The sequence below is a fragment of the Limulus polyphemus genome, unplaced genomic scaffold (genome assembly GCF_000517525.1).
Source record: "Limulus polyphemus unplaced genomic scaffold, Limulus_polyphemus-2.1.2 Scaffold2188, whole genome shotgun sequence".
Taxonomy (NCBI): domain Eukaryota; kingdom Metazoa; phylum Arthropoda; class Merostomata; order Xiphosura; family Limulidae; genus Limulus; species Limulus polyphemus.
Genome location: NW_013667798.1, coordinates 165,511 through 173,978, shown reverse-complemented (window position 1 = coordinate 173,978; position 8,468 = coordinate 165,511).

Here is an 8,468-nt window from a genome sequence, read left to right as displayed (position 1 = left end):
GTGTATTGTAAAATATTATTGTTTTTTGTTTGGTTTGTGTATTGTAAAAATGTTTTTTTGCTTGGTTTGTGTATTGTAAAAATGTTTTTTTGCTTGGTTTGTGTATTGTAAAAAATGTTTTTTTGTTTGGTTTGTGTATTGTAAAAATGTTTTTTTGTTTGGTTTGTGTATTGTAAAATATTATTGTTTTTTTTGTTTGGTTTGTGTATTGTAAAAATGTTTTTTTGTTTGGTTTGTGTATTGTAAAATATTATTGTTTTTTTTGTTTGGTTTGTGTATTGTAAAATATTATTGTTTTTTTGTTTGGTTTGTGTATTGTAAAATATTATTGTTTTTTTGTTTGGTTTGTGTATTGTAAAATATTATTGTTTTTTTGTTTGGTTTGTGTATTGTAAAATCAAAAATAAAATTTACCAAAAAAAATGTTTTTGGCTGTGCAGTATCCATTCCAAAGCTTGTATGCAGAGTGCAATTCTTTGTGGTATGCTACAAAACTACATTCCTTGCCTCAGCATACCACTTGGCATTATTAATAGATGGTATGCTAGTTTTAAGTTTATTCTTCATCTCTAGGCAAAGTTGAGCGAGGTAGGTCTGTCATTAGATTCTACTGGCAAGTTTCAACAGCCTACCCTATCTTGGCTTGTCGCTATTCCTTGAGTGATCTATTACTAAGTCACCTCTAAAGGTTCTTTTATTCATGACTGGAAGTTCTAAGTTGCGTTTCAGGAACACCATTACAACCAATTCTTGTTTTTATCTATTTTCACAGATGGTTTGTCGTCTGGTGACACCTGGGTTCGTAGGATTGCTTCTACATGTTTTGTGTTTGCTGCTGTTATATTCTATGGATCACATAGTTACTAAACAGTAAAGTAACAGTACAATTTATTGTTACTCTTTTAGCTCCTTGAAAGGACTGGATTCGTTTGACATCTGCTCTCATCCAATTCTCTTGGATATTTCATCAGTGGCTGAAACATTCTCCTCGGTCCTCTATATCCATCTAGTTTTCCTGAATTCTTGGTTGTGTTGGAATCCAAGGGAATGAACTTGCTGACACTGTAGCCAAAATCAGTCTCTTCGTGTCACGTGAACCTTCACTCACTCCACACACACTCACTCACACACACACACACACACACACACACACACATAAATTTTAAGCTTTTCTTTAGAATGAGACTTCTTTCCAGTTGATAAGAGATTTGGGATAGTCACGAAAATAATAAGGATTTCTAGATCAAGCATAACATCGATAATTGGTTGTCGAGTTTGCCCAGCGTTCATAGATGTAAAGTTTCTCTGATAAAGCTTCACCTTAGCTATAGTGTTTTCACACATTGTTTTCTGGCCTGCCAATATGTAAGCAGTATGACACTTAAGTCATTATTAATTTCATGAAAGTGAAACACTAATATATGCAGAGATACATATAGGTATTGAATCCAAGATGCCATCATCCGGTGTGAAAGATCTGCCACCACTCATTACTTTATCACACTTTAACGTGGATTACATTCACACTTTTTTTATGGGTGTTGAGGAAAAACATAATAGTCTGTTACTAGATTCTGTTCGTTTGCAAGAACAAAATAAATGTTTCTTGTTTAACATTAAAACATTTTCCTTTGTGTCTCAAGAACCAAGAAAACTGAATCAGAGGAAACGTTGGAAAGCATAGGAATTCAGATTATTCCTGCTTTCGTAATGTTATCTTCTTTTAAGGTTTATACCATTCTGAATTTTATTTTGGACTTGATTTCCATCTGTTTGTGGAACATACACACTGCTGAAATGTAGTACAGACTAAATTCGTGATGCTGAGCACACTGTTCAGTGTATTTTACCAGATGGGAAACATTATATGGTAAAAACAATACATCCAATCCGTTAGTGTAATTCTAGTCGGTAAGTAAGGGCATTCATTCACTTCGAAAGTAACTCATAGTACACAGAAAACTGTTGAACAAGTCAACCGTGTTGTAATTATTATAAATAGAAGTGTTGTCTGTGTAGAACTGATTATTAAGTTATCCTATAAATATGCTTGTTTTGGTTATTGCTTAAAAGCCAAATGTGCTTATTGAAAATTGTTTACGAAGTTTAAAAAAAATCGTAATGTTTTTCAAAAGACAGATTCTATGGCCTATTTCAAGTAGAGAGAAGTTTTGTAATTGTTGATAAGCACAAAGCTTCATAATTGGCTATTTGTGCTCTGCCAATCGTGGGTATCGAAACCCGATTTTTAGCGTTATAAGCTCTTAGACTTGTCGTTGAGTCATCGCGGGACGTTTAGTAATTGAGCTTCTATATCTGTGCTGGCAAATTGGCCCTTAAAAATATTCTGAATGAGTGTCAAGGTTGAATAAGTTTATAATTCTTCAGAAATGTTTTTACAATTGACCAAAAACACGTCATATATTGTAAATATGTATATGTTCAAATCGTTTCATTAAATTTCTTCATATATTCAGGACAATTTTTTTAGCTAAAAAGTGTAACTTTTTTTCTTTGAAACTTTAATACAATTCTAAATTGCGATACGAAGAACATCACTTAAAATGTAAGTATATTATCTGTAAAAAAACTAAAAAATGATAATCCTTCTTTTAACTTCCATTTCACATTTTAAGTAAAATGTTCATTTTATTTATCTTCTAAGTTTTCTTAAGCAAAACAAATTTTTAAAACCTGTGTCTACTATGTTGACGTCTACAAAAAATTTAGTTTGAAGAAGTTTAAACTTAACTTAATAACAATTTAGATGCATTTTATAAAAACTATAGAAATAAACCCATCAAGCCAGTGTCGTAAAAAAACAATTTTTCATTGTTTTGCAATATTAACGTTATAGGTAAATTTTTCATCTAATCGACCATCCCTACATTTTAGGCTAGTAGCCATATCGACCTCAGAAGTTTTGCTGCTCTAGGCAAAATATTAAAGTGTGTTATTGGGTTTATGTAGACTAACTAGTTTATACAGTGCTAAAACTAAGGAACATTATTTTACGTGGTACAACGTGTATTTAAGTGTGATGACGAGGAACCCACTTTTCAGAAAAAAGTTTGGAGACAGCTTAAAAGAGGAAATTCGTAATATTGCACTTGACCTCTATCGTATTAACCCCAATCCTTTAATTCATATCCCCAGTACACTTTTTGTTTCTTTCTCAGGATTCACAACAACAAAAACTTTCTTCAAACAGATGGTTTAAGCATGGGCAACCCTGTTTCATCTGTTCTCACCAACGTATTTATGACCCACATCGAAACACAAGGCATACAATCCACAAACTATCCCCCCCCCCACCACACACACTGGTACAGATACGTCGATAACACTTTTGCTAGTTTGATTCCTACCGAACACACAAACAATTTTTTTAACACATAAACTCTATTCACCCTAACATTAAATTGACCATCGAACATGAAAATAGTAAACAGTTTTCTTAAGCTCGACATTATCAGATCCGACACACATTTCAAAACCAAAATTCATCGAAAAATCACTCGCACATCCTCTAGAATTCCAAACAAAAAATCAGTATACTAAGAAAACCTTATAAATACATCTGCAAGACTTTGTCAAACTGACTACATAAATGAAGAATTAACTTTATAAAGCATTCCTTCATTCACACCAACAAGTTTTCCACTAACCATTATCGAAGAACTTCCACACAATCACCAGAACAAAAAACTCAACGGCCCCAGTGGCACAGCGGTATGTCTGCGGACTTACAACGCTAGAATCCTGGCTTCGATACCCGTGGTGGGCAGTGCATAGATAGCCCACTGTGTAGCTTTGTGCTTAATTATAAACAAACAAAACTCGACTCGCAAACAAAATTGACACCACTACACCAAACAACACAACATTACAGTGCACTTTACTATTCATCCCAGAAATCAATTCAAGAATAATCAACATTTGGATAAAACTTGCCATTAAACATAAAATTCTTGTCGACTTCAAATTCACTCAAAAACTTGGCCCTAAAAGTTACACAAAATTACAGTATAGCAACGTCATTTTAAAATAACGTGCAATAACCATCTAGAATTCTACATCGGAGAAACCAGGTTCACCGAAAATAATAGAAAGTCCTCCCATGTTTACCATCATTACAACTAAAACAAAAACCCTCAGTATATCCATACAAAACTGTAATTTTAAACAAAGTACTAAACATCAACAAATGTAAAATAAAGGAAGCTATCTTAATTGAATGAAACAGTCCTACCCTCGGGTACCAAGATACTTTTACTAAACTGTTAAGCAATCTCCGGTTATGTGATCTCCTTATTCCTTATATATTATATTCAGGTGTCTATGTAAACTACTTGTACCTGATGTTGGTATAATGTTGTCGAAACGTTGTACACTTATAATAAAGTTTTCTTCATTACCCATTCAAGCTGTCTCCTAACTTATAAAACATGTGCATTTATTATGTACAAAGTAAATTATGTTATTTGAACTTTTCAATTTGAAAGAACATAGGCTGGCCCTATGATAGAACTCTAGATTTTGGAGTTTACAAGCCTGTTTCTAATCTGTGTGATACCACAAAATATTCCCCTCATTTTAAGCTGTGGGTAAATTATAATAGTGACGGTTAATCCCTTAGTAAGGTGTTGCTGAGTGGCTGTTTTCCCTATAGTCAGCAGTTCGAAACTAATAAAGGAAACAGATGGCCTTAGTAGCTTTGCCATCAATCAGAATTTAAAGTTTTATAATGCTAAGTGCAACTGGCATCGAAGTAGAAAAAAAGTACAACTTTCACTTATAATTCACTTTTGGTCATTTAACTAAATGAATTCTGAAACGAGTTCTTCCAAGTACAGAAATAGGATACAGTGTTATTTTAATTGTAGAGATTTTTTTTTCAGAATGGTGGTTTCAAGAATGGTATAACAATTACTTTTAACTGGTGCACACATATTTCGTTTATTTGATCTTTTTCAATAAATTTCAGTTTCTGGTAAAAATTCTTATCAATCCCCATTCCGTCGGCAAGTGTTTTTGTATCTGTCAATGCCTTTTGCAAACCTCTCATCAAACTGAGCATTTTCTAGAGAAGCTTTCATTTTCTCTGTAAGAGGAATCATAGACGATAAGTCAAAGTGAGTCTTCTACAATATTTTACTTACCATGCTCACTTGCAAAAAGCACATCAAGTCATTAGACAACACATAAATTTGAAGATTTGGAGCTTAGCTGCGAGATTGTAAGTTTCACACTTTGTTTGTTTCATGAGTGCTATATCTTGTGCTAGGACTATTAAAGCACCTCATAACTTGGTAACTAATAGCATATACAACCTCTGATCTACTCTCCAATCTGGTGTACTTGCAAACTTCTTCACAACTTCGTTTAACCCCCACTCCCAAAAAAGACGCATACACTTTGAGCCGTTCAAAGAAATATATATAACTCCAGACTGAGCTCCATTATTCTTATTCTTCATAATTGCTCCATTGTCATGGCCATGCCTTCTCATGTTGTCTAGACTGAATCCTAATTCTTGAAGTTTTTGCAACAGCAGCTCTGTCATATCATTGCCGTTGAGCCTTTTGTTTCGATGAATCTCATAATGTGTTCGCTGATATCGACTTTTTCAGTATCTACTTTGACGAATTAAACATTCACAGCCATATGTAAGTGTTCTTTGTGACTGATTTTGAGAGAACAATCCAACAATTATATACAATGGAGAAGTATTTTGCGGCTGATATTTGGAATGCAATCCAATATAGTGGATTAGTATTGTGTGATCGATATTGGGAGCACAATCCAACAGAGGCCAAAAACAAACACTCTAAAGTTATTTTGGACTTGTACCTACAATGTAGACATTTGTAAAGGAATATTTCATTTTGAGAAAGGAAAACAAGACTTAAACTGCATTTCTGTTAGCAATACTTTTTAAGAGGGCCTCTCATACAATACATGACATTCTGTCCAGATTTACAATCAATGACTACACTTCAAGATGAACAATAAGGTTCCAAGAAGAAACAGATAAGTGGCTCAACATATTAAAGTTAACTATGAATGTTTTAATGAAGCAATATATATAAATATAGAATACTTGTTACTATCATGTACATGAAAAAATAATGGAAATTTGAAATAAACAAATTGAGGTAAGTAAAAACCCTACAAAAGTCTCGGCATTTTTGTTTTCAATCAATTGTTTAAATAATTTGTCATGTTATAGAAGGTTAACTTAGCATTTGTTTTTGGTGTGTAAAGAAAGGTTTCCTTAAAGTTAAAAATCGGGAAAGTTTTATAAGCTTTGCATATTTCCTATGATAATGGTTTAGTATAGAAATTATACTTTTTTCACATTAGTGACTTAATATAGAAAAGTATACAAATCTTGTATCACCTCAATTTCCAAACAGGTTAATAATAACTAAACATTAGTTTTATATGATCTCAGTCTTGAAAAAGATAAAAAATAACTACACATTAGTTTTATATGATCTCAGTCTTGAAAAAGATGAACAATAACTACACATTAGTCTTATATCATCTGTCTTGAAAAATATTAACAATAACTACACATTAGTCTTATATCATCTCAGTCTTGAAAAATGTTAACGATAACTACACATTAGTCTTATATCATCTCAATCTTGAAAAATGTTAACAATAACTACACATTAGTCTTATATCATCTCAGTCTTGAAAAATGTTAACGATAACTACACATTAGTCTTATATCATCTCAGTCTTGAAAAATGTTAACGATAACTACACATTAGTCTTATATCATCTCAATCTTGAAAAATGTTAACAATAACTACACATTAGTCTTATATCATCTCAGTCTTGAAAAATGTTAACGATAACTACACATTAGTCTTATATCATCTCAGTCTTGAAAAATATTAACAATAACTACACATTAGTCTTGTATCATCTCAATCTTGAAAAATGTTAACGATAACTACACATTAGTCTTATATCATCTCAATCTTGAAAAATATTAACAATAACCACACATTAGTCTTATATCATCTCAATCTTGAAAAATGTTAACAATAACTACACATTAGTCTTATATCATCTCAATCTTGAAAACTGTTAACAATAACTACACATTAGTCTTATATCATCTCAATCTTGAAAAATGTTAACAATAACTACACATTAGTCTTATATCATCTCAATCTTGAAAAATGTTAACAATAACTACACATTAGTCTTATATCATCTCAATCTTCGAAAAGGTTAGCAGTAACTGCACATTAGAAACTAGTCAACAATGTTTGTACATATACCAGTATATACTAACAAAACTGGGCTATATCAAGTGTGCTTGTCTGCATTTTTTAAAGAAAATTATATGTAACAATCCTCATAACTCTTCAGATAGCAATCTATTTACATGTATTATTAAAATTTCCTGCATTACATACAAATTCTATAAATTGATAACTGTCAAACGTTGTAAATTGCATGCATACATACAACATAAATACAACAGAGCTATATAAATCATTAAATAATGGAACTACGTATTTGAAAATACACAACCAACCTATTCTCAAACAGTGACTTGGATATCTCAAAGATAATATGTACATGTTATTACGTCGAACTGGTGTAACGATCACTGAAATCAAAAGGTGTACTTGTAAAGTCGATTTAATTAGGTGGAAAAACTATTTTATATTACATTATATTAGTGGCATAACAAGGATTTGGCTATTATGGGGTAAACTGCTAAAGAATCAGTTTAATATTTGATAATAACTAAACATTGAAAGGAAGATGGTTGAGAAAATACTTGTTTGCCATTTTATTAAAATTATAGGAAAAACTTGTTTTTAAGCTATTTTAGTTTGAGTGTGGGCGTGAATAGTTTAAGTCTTGGTCACCATTTTATGAACTTGGGGACTCCGCTGTGACTTGTTTTATGATGACATGGTTTTAATTATTACTTTTTCGCGTAATATAACTTGTAATTAATATTACCAAATAGTTTTACCCCAAAGAAGTGAAACTGAACATTTTAAATATCGAACTTTGACTAACTACCTTATTCAACAAAATATTCATAAAACATAAAGATGAACTTCATAACGCTAAATATGAAATTAACACAGAAAGTTCTTGAGCAAAAATGCTAATTGTTTTGTATAATTGAAAAACAATTATTTAGCTTTCATACAAATAACATTTGATGAATAATCTCATCAGGTTAAATCGATAAACATTTAATTGGTCGTTTGTGTGACATCACAACAAGACTAATAGTAACTGTCTACAAATATTTTTTTTAATAGCCTACTAGTACAAGTTTTCAGTAATTAAAAACATAATAGCATCTTGTGCGCCGCACGCCACTGCCGACAATACCTTAATAGCATCTTGTGCGCCGCACGCCACTGCCGACAATACCTTAATAGCATCTTGTGCGCCGCACGCCACTGCCGACAACACCT